We start from the raw sequence: 8,894 nt of genomic DNA on the forward strand, positions 1-8,894 counted from the left end.
TCATTTCAAATTATGAAAAATTATCAAAAGTCTAAATTAAAAAAGTAATTGTTTTTGCCATTTATTTTCCACTTATGTCTTTCATATTAAAGGCTTTATTTTATTTATTTTTTTAACATTAAAATTATTCAATTTGCAGGTAATTTGTTTTGAGGAACAATAAAGAGAGGGAGAAGTGAATGATTCTACTGGATGAAACCTTTTAAATAAATTTATTTTTTAGGTTGTAAATTCAAGAACTTATAGGATATTTCTGGCCTAAATAATATTGTGAATGGTTCATGGTTCAAATATATAGAAGTGAATAATACAATAAAAGTGTCTCTTTTTTCCTCTTTTTTTTTATGTGAACAACTTTAGTTTTCTATAATCAAATAATAAGTATAATTAATGTAGAAAAAATCTTAATAAGGGATCACTAAATAAAATAAAGAAATATTAACATTGAATTTTTTATTGAAATGAGAAATATTTAAAAAGGTTCATAACATCTATTGGGTCTAGATCGAACTGAATGTAGTTTTAGGGAAGTCAAGCCATGATGAGACTCATGGGCCAATCTGGGTTGGATCCATGTTGATCAAGTTAAATCGAGTCAAATTGAGTTAGACCCACGTTAAGTCAAGCCCACCTTGATTTTTCGTTCAAGTTGAGTTTATTTCACCCCAGGCTCAATCAATTCACCCACATTGAGTTGAGTTAGGTCGAACCCATATCAAATCGAGTCAAGTTGGTCCAGGTCAAGCCGAGTCAAGTCATCATAAGTCAGCCCAAGTCGAGTCAAACTATGGCAGGTCAAATTGTGTCGAGACCACAATGGATTGAGAATAATCAGACTCATGTTAGTTTGGTCTATGTTACACCAAGTAGAGTCAACCATGACAGACCCACTTAACATTGAATCGAGTCGGATTCACATTGTACTAAGTTAGATTATATCGACTCACTTGAACAATTGGAGGATCCTAACCTTCCAATTAAGTTACCAATAATAAAAATTAATTTAAGAACATTTTATAATTAATGTAAAATTATGTAGGGATCAATTTATTTAATTCTAAAAAGTATTTAAGAGTTAATTCTCCCACTTTATATGTAAACTTTGATAGTTAAAGTTTTTCCAACCCACTCTATTATAAGGCCGATAAAAGAGAACTTATTTTAAGAGTGAGTTGGCTTATACGAATTCACTTGAAAAAAAAAATCAAAATTTAAAATATTTTATCATTTTGTTTTTAATTTTTACCCTTTTTAATATAATGTTGGTAGCAAAACCGCATCAATTAACATCCTACAAATAGCATAGTACAGTTCCTACATTTTTCTAAATATTTACATTAAATAAGACCTCTTCCTTTCAACCTTTTTATTCTGATATGAAAATCGTGTAATTCGATGGGTAGCATTCTTTCTGAGTAGTTTTAGCGTAACCAAGAAACTTACAGCAAACTTTACATTAAATAGGATGAAAGGTTCATATACGATACCTGAACCGAATTTACACAAATAAAAGGATTCATTTAACACACAAAAAATGAACAAAAGCTATGATTACTCAACCAGTTTCCGTCAGAAAAGTAATAAACAATTCATAAAGTGGACAAGTTTCAAGTGAATGCCAAGTAGACTACACTAGTTAACTTATTCATAAATAAATGCTATCTTTTCTCTACAGAAACAGATAAACGAACCAACGATCAAACACAGCGGAGTTTTGTTTTAAAACTATATACACATAAAACAAGAGCTGTTGAAAGATGCAGTTGGTACTTGGTAGGTTCTTCACTTTTCTGTCACACTTGTTCATTTCCCTGAGAATATGTACTTGCAGAGAGGACAAGTGGCATTCATCTTCAGCCATTTCACTATGCATGAAGAATGAAAGTGATGGTTGCAAGGAAGAGCATGGAGCTCTGCTCCGTCCTCGTATGAACAGAGGCAAATACAGCATTCCTGAAAAACAACAGCAATATTAATAAAATAGGCTCCTGAAAATGGAAAGTTGAATCTTAGCAGACCATATTTTTACAGTCCACAGATGAAGGTTTCGATTTTAAGGTAAATGATGTTTTATCTAATGAAGGAAATTTATTCTTTAAGGGATAGACAAGCTGGAATCTTGAATAATAATAACAAAAAAGACACTAAGCAACATACTAGAAGAGCTCAAGCCTACATACATCTTCAACTAGATTCCTCTCAAGAATAGTTCAGCAAAATCTTCACTAAAACCATTTATGCAAGTAAATTTCACCCGTTTAATATTTCCTTGGTGACTTCATCTTTGATAAGTGTCAAAGTCTACACTTATCAAATACCAGTACAAATCTTTGTGCATTGACCGAAATAGAAAATCAAATAACCAGCAATTTCTATTTCATAGAAGTGATGAATGTGGGACAAAAATAAATAGCATTTGAGAAGAGCATACCGCATCCTCTGGTAAAAGTATTCGTTCAGTTGCCAAGTAAGCACTGCTGGTTTCTATGGGAACCATTGATCCACCTCCACCACTGGACTTATCCTCATTGCTTGGTATTCGAAATCTGTTTTTGAAGTATGCTAAGATCTGCTTCTGACGCACCTTCCTGTGTTATTCCAGAACAAAAGGAGAAATATTAGAAGGTTCACAACACAACTATGAAATATTTTAGTCCGTCTAAAATATGTTTTATTCATACCTGTCCTGCAACCGCATAGAGGATAGCAATGATGCAGGGTAAACAACAACAAAGAGCAATACCAATCAAGCACGCCAAGACAACACAAAAGATGGCGAAAAAGACATCAAATGCCAGAAAGACAACAGCCAACCTGTAGAATTACAAAAACAGATTTTTGTCATTAATGCTAGCAAGATTAACAAAATTCAGCAAACAATTTGTCAAAAAGAATTAGCAAGTATCAGAACATTCGAGTATTCATGAATATATGCAAAAGAAAATGTAAATTAATAATATTTAAAGAAAATATTGGTTTAATTGATAGATTATTTTACAGGAAATAAAAAATAAAAATACAATATAAAAATGTGTTTGAAATTTTTAATATTGAAAAATGTTAAAAATTAGGATTAATGGGGATTTAAAATAATTCGTAATGCTTAATTCTTTTTGATCTTGAATGTGGAATCCCCGAGCACACATACTTATATGTGTATGCATTGTTCAGGTACCCGAACATAAAGCAAATATCATCCGTATATGAGTCAACATGTATAGATAGATATCAGGATATTAAAACTAATATACAAACATTATTTTAGAAGTTGAAATAAAGGCTTACCAGTACAATCGTGGGGCATCTTGCAGAAGTATATCACCACCAGAGACAACCCAGTAAAAGCCCACTATCCACCAAAGGAATGAAACTCCAGTATTTAATGATTCACATCGTTTTGTGAACCTGTGTTGTAAATAATCAAAATTTGGTGTCATCAAATATTAATTAATTATATAATACAGCCCAAAGAAGTATCAAGTATAATATAATATAATATTAAAAAGTATGATATGATACTAATAAGCCTAACAACATATAAGACTATAGTAGATTAACATGCTTCATCAGCCAGGGTATTTAAGATAAGTACAGACATCTTATTCCTTTTCCCAAAGATAATAATAGTTCTCTCATGTGGGCCGTGGTTAGCCCTCACATTACAGTACACCATGTCAGGTAAAACTTCTGAGCAAAAAATATCAACGGAAGGATTCCATTTACTGAAACCTATTTGAAAACCATAAATTCTTTCAATATTACCAGACATTTACTAACAAACTTTTTATCAACTATCGTGACTAATCCTCTTTTAGTATACAACATAATAGCGACAGCAATTTATACTATTTTATATCTACCCATGCTTGGAGGCTTAATAGTACTCAAGCTTTCAGCAGAAAAAGAACAACTATTGCTCTATCACATATTAATTAGGTCCAAGGATGAACCTATCACAGTTAATAACAGAATAAACAATTGCAAGAATACTTAATTTTTTTATTCCAGAAGGCTGATATAAAGGGGGAAATAGTGAAAATTAATAGCAATTGCATGCAAAAACGTACAGGTAACATGAGGGGTGGGGGACAGCACGACAAATGAAAACCCACAGCTAAGTATACCCACAATGTAAAGTAGTGAAAAGTTCACTGCCTATATAGCCTCAAACATTATAAAGGAAAGCAACATTTTATTAGCTAACTTGGTCACTCCTGTATCAATTAATGTTGAAAGAATGTAAGCTATATAAATATAGCATACTCCAATATCTTCAAGAAGCCCATGACACAAAACCTCCTTTAGGGAAACAACTCTTCTATAAACTTGTCATTAAGTACAAGCCCATAAATGATCTTATGTCTTACAAAATATCAATCCATCCAAAACTTGAGCTAAAAGTAAATTAATTAATGAAATGTGGCAATAAGGAAGGATTGAACACTACTCTACTTAATCAAAGAGATTCCTATACCATCTCAGTAAACCAAGTCCATTAAATACTAAGTTTTGAGTTGTTTCAAATGTACAGGTACAAGCATGGTTATCAAACTCACAAGTTAACTTGTTCGAGGGAGTGAGTTGACTCATAAACAAACTCGTTTTTGGAATAGACTCAGTAAACTAGTTGTGAACTCAGTTGAACTTGCAACTCTATAACCGAGTTGGCGAGTTCAAAGTGTTTTTTTTCTTTAAACCTAAAACAACCCCGTTTCTGAACCCAAAAATCAAAGAAACTCAACTGGGTTGATCGGGTTAGGGTTTGTGTTCACATTCTTCGTGATGGTGTGTCTATGTTTCAATCGTGGTTGATCGGGTTCTCTCACTCGCATTCGCCTCTGCTCGTCGTCTATGTTCCGATTGAAGTGGTGCATCGTCGTCTATGATCTTTGATCATCATGGTCATGTCTGTAACATCTATGTTCTATTTGCTTGGCCATATATGCAAGAGAGAAGCATGCACCAGTGCACCATATCTGCAGAGTTTTTTTTTAATTGAAAATATTGGGAGATTACAGCAATATTTTCTAATATTTAGAGTTTTTTTTTTTCAATTGAATTCAATTTTTAATTTCAGAAATTCCATTTTTTAAATTCATGTTTTTTATGGTATATCTGGGAGTGGATCAAATTCAACCAAGGGCAACCCAAATGCATCCTCATCTAACTAAAGTAGAAGCAAAAATACTTCAGGAGATAGGTCAGATATTGGATGGAAACACGGGAAAGATATTAATGGGAATGGTAAAAAAGTGAAATGTAGTTATTTTATTAGTATTGTGGACTTCAGATTTAAGTAGTTTGATTAATTATATTATTGAAATATTTTTTTCATACGAAGTAAACTTCTACGAGTTTATGAGTCGAATTTATGGAGTTCCCACAAGTTTACATAGATTCTCGAGTTTGATAACCTTGGGTACAAGTACCTTATACAATATGCATATTAAAAAAATTGAAACAATAGGAAATTGAAAGACATGTTATGTTTTAGTCAACTTTTAAATTAGGTAGAAATAAAATGAAAACAATTAAAATATATATTCAATGCAAATTAGCTTAAACAAAAGGGTTGCATCATCAAAGTCCAACCAGAGAAGACAGCTGAATAACCCTTCCTTAGCACTAAAGAAGCCACATAAAGTCATAACAGTCCTCACTAGTGATGTAATTTGTTCATACCGAGGATGCTCTAGCTAGTGCTGGCATGTGTTGGCTCGAGCCAATCCAAAATAGACAATAAAATATGTATGTGTCAAACATATGGATGCTGCCATATCATATACAAATTCCTGCAGTACAGGTATGACGAGCTTTCGCATTTCAACATGTTAGGGCCAAAACTATATTTATTATCAATACAATAATACATGCTAAATCCATGATGCACATTCTAAATAGTTTACAACCCTTGCTTAGGCAGTAAAGATAGCAAGCTACATACCTACTAGATAGGCAACCCTTTAGTTAGTTAAATTAATTAGTGAGTAATTAGTGTTAGTTAGTTAGTTAGTTAGTTGAGAGCTAGAATAAATAATTAGAGAAATAAGGCATGTTGCCTATAAATAAGAAGAGGTGTTGAGAGGAATGGCTGATTGAAGAATTAGTATTGTGCCTAGGGAGAGTCCTAGATCTCAAGAATATCCAGGGAAATTGTACATTTTTGTTGTTCATCAATAATAGCATGTGTGCTAAACCAGTTTCTATCAATGGGTATTAAAGCTTGGATCCAGGAGTTTGGGGGAATTGTCAAGAAAATGACTTCAAAATTAATTCCAAGATTTGATCAAGTGATGCCTACTGGTGGACATCAATGCAGAGCACTATTTTGGGGACAAGAAAGAACACTATCATGGTTGTTGCATTTGCATTGAGAGGAAAAGCTCTTGAATGGTGGGTTTCATGTAAAGAGAACAACCAAGTTGCAACCTGGTGGAGTTTGGATTTGTCTACAAGATTAAGAGAATGAGGAGCAAGAATGTGGAAATGAAGTTCAAGAGAAAAGCCAAGAACAGTGATGTGAAAGTAGAAAGTGATCACAAATGCAGCAAGAAAACATAAAGAAGATGAATAATTAAAGAGAATAGAATCAACAACTGAAGGCAAGAAATGAGGAAATCAGAAAATTGTTGCAGAAGAAACCAGAGTTCTAGGAAAAGGAAACCTCCCAAGAAGGAGATATCCAACAAAAAACAAGTGGAGAAGCAAGATCTAGAGGAATGAAAGAACACGATGAGCAGGGAGAAACAGAGGGTAGAGAATCAGGAGAAACATTCTGAATTAAGAACTAGAAGACAAAACAAAGATAAACATTTGAAGGTGGATAACAACTTTGGAGAAGAAGCAAACATCAGTGAACCAGAACAGAAAAGGGACTATGATATGTCTCATCAACAGCTGCTTGCCACAATGTTCCTTTTTCATGGCCAAAAATGCTGCAGAAGACAGAGCATTGGACGAGCATTGGGCATTCAAATATTAGTGTTTGGTCCAGGAGGAGTGAAAGCTATTTTGAGTTGCTGGGTGGGGTAGGCTTGGTCACCAGGCTTCGATCAGTTGGGAGGGGATGCCTTTCAGCAGCCTCAGGCTATTCAACTAGAGGACAAGATGAAACTTTACGGAGATGTATTGATAGATAAGGTAATCCCTTCAGTTAGCTAAGTTAATTAGTAGAGTAATTATTAGGCTTGGGTAGTTGCGAGCTAGAATAGTTAAGATAAGAGAAATAAATAGCGTTGCCTTATAATAGGAAGAGGTGTTGAGAGGAGTGGCTAGTCAGTTGGAGAGTCGGTATTGCAGCAAAGGACAGTACTGGATCTCTCAAATATCCAGGAAAATTGTGTTCTTTCTTTTCATCAATAAACAATGTTCATTGTCCGCTGAACCTGGACCAGTTTTTATCACTAGTATTGTCCAAGTTATGATATTAGACAAACACATACCCCACTCATCACCCTTCACTCATCCAGATCAACCTAACTAATGAATAAAACATTTTCACATTTGTAGTTCACTACCTCTAGCAAACCAAATTTTGTAATCAATACGCCTCTTCACGGCACTATGTCAATCCTATCAAGTCCAATCACAAAAAATTACATAACCCTGAATCATAAACCAAAGCATAACATTTGAAAATTTCTTAGATTAACTTTACTAGACTACCTAATAGAATCTTAAACAGCAGTGTATAAACATGACAAAGGTACAATACAACAATTTTCATCTGACCCTGCAACTTCAACTCACTCCCAGTTCGTATCTACTAAACCAAACCGGCACAAAAACAACTACCCTTTTCCTCCACAACATAACACAAGCACTAACTTCACCAAAGCACCCCAGAATGCATAATTTTTTCCAAAGTTCAAAATTCGAACTCAAAACCCTAGCATCCAAACAGTTGAAAAAAAATGAAAAAAAAATCATTAATTGAAAAAGAAAAACCCTGCTTACTAAAATCAAACCTCTACAATCTAATAAAATTGAGTTGAACCCACTCAGACATCAAATTACGAAATTGAAAGTCAAAACCAGAACATCCAAAAAAGGAACAATTTCATAAAAACGGAATAACTCAGCTCAACACAAACAAAATTGAATTGAAAGCCAAAACCATAACATCCAAAAAACAGAAACAATTCCACAAAAACAGAATAACTCAGCTCAACACGAACAAAATTCAATTGAATTGAACGCACCGGGAGCGAGACGAATTGCCAGAGCTCCCATCACCGTCATCGCTGTCGCTGTCGTTGCCGCCATCATCGTTGTCACTTCCGGCTTGGCTCTCCAAGTCCCGCGCCCCCTGGCCGCGGCGCGAGTCTCTCCGGCTACGGCGCCGGTACTCTACCCAGACGAGCACCACATGCACAAGGCACTGCAGCCCGTACCCCACGATCCACACGCGGATCGGCGAGTTCGGCCGCTCGCCGGTGGTGCATGCGAGCATCACCACCGAGACGACGACGAACGCCATGTTCCACGACATGTCGAGCGCCACCACCGGCTTGGAGTAGCCCCAGTCCGCGCGGCGCTCCTCGAGCTCGCGCGCCGCCGTCTCCCGCACCAGCATGGATGGCCCTCGGCGGCCGGCGCGGCCGAGGAGGAGCGCCAGCGCAGGCGCTCGGGCCGCGTCTTGGCGGTTGCGGAGCAGCGGCGCCTCCGCCGCGGCGGTTTGTGATGACATGGCAGACCGAACTCTCTAGAGAGAGAAAGAGAGAGCGCGTTGCATAATTGAATAACAGAAATTGAAATTGAAATTGAAAAGGTATGACAGAAAGTGAGAATGAATGAAAACAGTGTTCTTATCGTTATTAAATAATAATAATAATAATAAAAAAATTGATGAGAGTTTTGAAGATGAAATTGAAGAGAAGAATTGAGAGAAAGAA

At 35.5% G+C, this 8,894-nt stretch overlaps 1 pseudogene; it reads right to left on the reverse strand.

The window, feature by feature from the left end:
- Positions 1–1,778: 1,778 nt before the first annotated feature.
- On the reverse strand, positions 1,779–8,812 carry LOC137806162 (E3 ubiquitin protein ligase RIE1-like; annotated as a pseudogene).
- Between the last annotated feature and the right edge of the window lie 82 nt (positions 8,813–8,894).

The sequence above is a fragment of the Phaseolus vulgaris genome, chromosome 3 (genome assembly GCF_000499845.2).
Source record: "Phaseolus vulgaris cultivar G19833 chromosome 3, P. vulgaris v2.0, whole genome shotgun sequence".
Taxonomy (NCBI): domain Eukaryota; kingdom Viridiplantae; phylum Streptophyta; class Magnoliopsida; order Fabales; family Fabaceae; genus Phaseolus; species Phaseolus vulgaris.